General features: G+C 34.5%; 1 pseudogene; it reads right to left on the bottom strand.

The window, feature by feature from the left end:
* Positions 1-2,313: 2,313 nt before the first annotated feature.
* On the bottom strand, positions 2,314-2,964 carry LOC124517029 (AP-3 complex subunit sigma-1-like; annotated as a pseudogene).
* Positions 2,965-3,413: the final 449 nt, after the last annotated feature.

Genomic DNA, 3,413 nt, shown 5'->3' with positions numbered 1-3,413 from the left:
TGGTTCCACTTAGCATGATACCCTCAAGGTCTAACCATGTTGTCACAAATGGTAGGATTTCATGATTTTTTATGGCTGAGTAGCATTCTATTATGTGTATATACATCACATCTTCATTCATCTAACAATGGACATCTAGGTTGTTTGCATATCTTGGCTATTGTAAATAATTTAGCAGTGAACGTGAGGGTACATATATCTTTTTAAGTTAGTGTTTTGTTTTCTTCAAATAGGTAGGTACTCGGTAGTGGAGTTGCTGGATCTTCTGGTGTTTCTATTTCTAACTTTTTGAGGAATCTCAATACTGTTTTAAAAAAAAAGGCAAAGATAATAAGTGGTGAGGATGTGCCATCCACTTCTTATTATCTTTTTCTATTTGATAATCATCATTTGACAAGTGTAAAGTGATATCTCATTGTGGCTTGGATTTGTATTTCCCTGATGATTAGGGATGTTGTGCATAATTTCACATGCCTTCTGGCCATCTGCATGTCATCTTTGGAAAAAAATGTCTATTCAGATCCATTTTTAAATCAGTTTTTGTTTTATTTTTGGGTTGTATGAGTTTTTAAAATATATTTTGGATATTAATAAACTTGTGATTTGCAGATACTATCTCCCGTCGAGAACGTTACCTCTTTTTTTGTTAGCTGTTGATAGTTTCCTTTGCTGTGCAGAAATTTTTTTTTTGTTTGTTTGGTTTTTTTTTTTTTTAGCTTGATATAGTTGTACTTGTTTGTTTTTGCTTTTGTTTTCCTTACCTTTAGAGACAGATCCAAGGAAAATCACTAAGATCAAATTGCTTACAGCTTATGTTTTCTTCCAGGAGTTTACTGGTTTTAAGTCCTACATTCAAGCCTTCAATCCATTTTAAATTACAATGGTCCAGTTTCATTCTTGTGCACATAACTGTCAAATTTTCTGAAAACCATTTATTTAAAATATTATCCTTTCCCCCTTGTATATTCTTGGCTTCCTTGTCATTAATTAATTGACCATATATGCATGGATTTATTGCTGGGCTGTATATTCTTTTGCACTGATCTATGTGTCTGCTTTTGTGCCATACCATCCTGTTTTAATTACCATAGCTTTATGGTGTAGTTTGAAATCAAGGAGCATGATACCACTCGCTTTGCTCTTAAGATTGTTTTGCTATTCAGGATATTTTATGGTTTCATATAAATTTTAGAATTATTTCTCTGAAAAATGCTACTGGAATTTTGATAGAGATTATATGGAATCTTTTGATTGCTTTGAATAATATAGATATTTTAACAATATTCTTTAATCCATGAGCTTGACGGATTATTTATTTGTGTCTTCAATTTCCTTTACCAGTATCTTAAAGTTTTCAATGTACAGACCTTTCACCCTCTGGGTTAAATTTGTTCTAGGAATTTTATTCTTTTGATGAAGTTGTAAGTGGGATTGTTTTCTTGATTTTTCTGATAGTTTATTGTATATAGAAGTGCAATGGATTTTTGTATATATTTTTTTAACAGTGATAAAATATACCTTATTAGCTGAGTCAGAGGGTCATGAAAAAATTATTGCTAAAGTGTAGGTATCAGACAAACAGACTTTAGAAGTCCTGTTACCGGGGCACCTGGGTGGCTCAATTGGTTAAGCATCGACTCTTGATCTCGGCTCATGTCATGATCTCATGCTTTGTGAGTTTGAGCCCCACATTGGGCTGTACACTGGTGGTGAAGAGCCTGCTTTGAATTGTCTCTCCCTTTCTCTGCCCCTCCCCTGCTCACACTTTGTGTGTGTGTGTCTCTCAAAATAAGTAAACTTAAAAAAAAAAAAAAAAAGAAGTCCAGTTACCTTTTTAACTGCAGTTTATTTAAACTAAGAGAGAAGTTCCTTTTTAACTGGAGTTTATTTAAACTAAGAAAGTTCCTAATGTTTTCATGCAGTACATACTCAGTTCTTTAAAAATTGTGACAAATAGCAGAAAGAATTATGGAATGCTACACTTGTGGTCCATACAAAATATCAACATTTTGGATTGTACATAATTTAAAGGAATGTCTCAAACACTTATTAAAATATTTTAGTAGCCAATCCATAGAAGCATGCCTTAGGTGGGCATAGGAATGCAGTTTAGAAAAGAGAAATATAACATTGGAGCAATGCAATTTCAAAATCACTGAGCAGGAAAAGCTTCCATACTGATTTTATACAACCTCTGTAATGGTACCCTGACTTAAATCCAAGAACAAAAGTTGAGACTCTCTTCCTCTATTTTTGGTAAACAACTGCATGGTAAAGTTAAATGACTTTTCTGACTTTGCTTGGGAGTGGCCTTTAAAATTTTTTATTTAAAGAGGGCAGATTTGGCATTTCTATACTGATGTCACCAATTATAATATTTCTTGGGATATCAGGAAGATTCATATTCTTTACAGCTAATAGAGCATGGGCTGGAGCCCCTTCTAAGCCAGCTTCATGTTTCTCCAGTTTATTTTGTGTATCATTTGGTGTAAGAGCCTCATTCATATTGGTGTCTAGTACCATTCCCCCATCACCACTTCTTCGAGAATATTGTGAACCTCATCTACAATGGAAAATTAACTCCGGTTCACAGGCATTTTCAAAGCACGTGTCTCATGTTTCCATGAATCATTGAAGTAGATCTAAAATGCCAAGTTCACTTGCTGAAGAATCCACCCAGAAGACAAAATATAATGTTACATAATGCCTAAAAATCAGTTTGTTGTCAGAGTCTCCAATTAACAGTCCTTTTTCTAGGAAATTACAAACATTTCATCTCTGTTAGATACCAAATGGAATGTCTCCCTGATGCTTTGTTATTGTGAATAACAAGTTGAGCTGATAGAACTTGGAGAGATGCAGTTTCCCATGGTTGTTGAAGACAAGCATCACTTTGATGATGACTGGGTGGGTGCTGGGGGCCAGGATGGGGGTGGGCATACAAGTCTCACCCGGGGATCTCATCAGTGATCCTTCCCTACCTATTGTATATTAATTTTGTATCCTGAAGCTTTACTGAATTTATTTATTAGTCCTAATAGTTTTTAGTGGAGCCTAGGGTTTTTTATGTATTCTGTCCTGTCATCTACAAATAGTGACAGTGTTACTTCTTCCTTTAAATTTGTGTGCCTTCTGTTCTTGTCTAATTTCTGTGGCTAGGATCTCCAATATTATGTGGTGACAGTGGGCATCCTTTTCTTTTTCATGATCTTAGACGAAAGGCTTTCAGTTTTTCACCATTGAGTATGATATTAGCTGTAGGTTTGTCATGTATGGCCTTTGTCATGTTGTGGCACATCCCCTCTATACCTTTTTTGAGAGTTTTTATCATAAAAGGATGTTGGATTTTGTCAAATGCACTTTTTTTGGCATCTATTGAAATGATCTTATTTTTAGCTTTCATTTTGTTACTT

The sequence above is a fragment of the Lynx rufus genome, unplaced genomic scaffold, assembly GCF_022079265.1.
Source record: "Lynx rufus isolate CCGP_SWC_20201006 ecotype Redwood Valley unplaced genomic scaffold, mLynRuf1.p SCAF_20, whole genome shotgun sequence".
NCBI lineage: Eukaryota > Metazoa > Chordata > Mammalia > Carnivora > Felidae > Lynx > Lynx rufus.
This window is presented reverse-complemented; position numbering and strand designations above follow the sequence as displayed.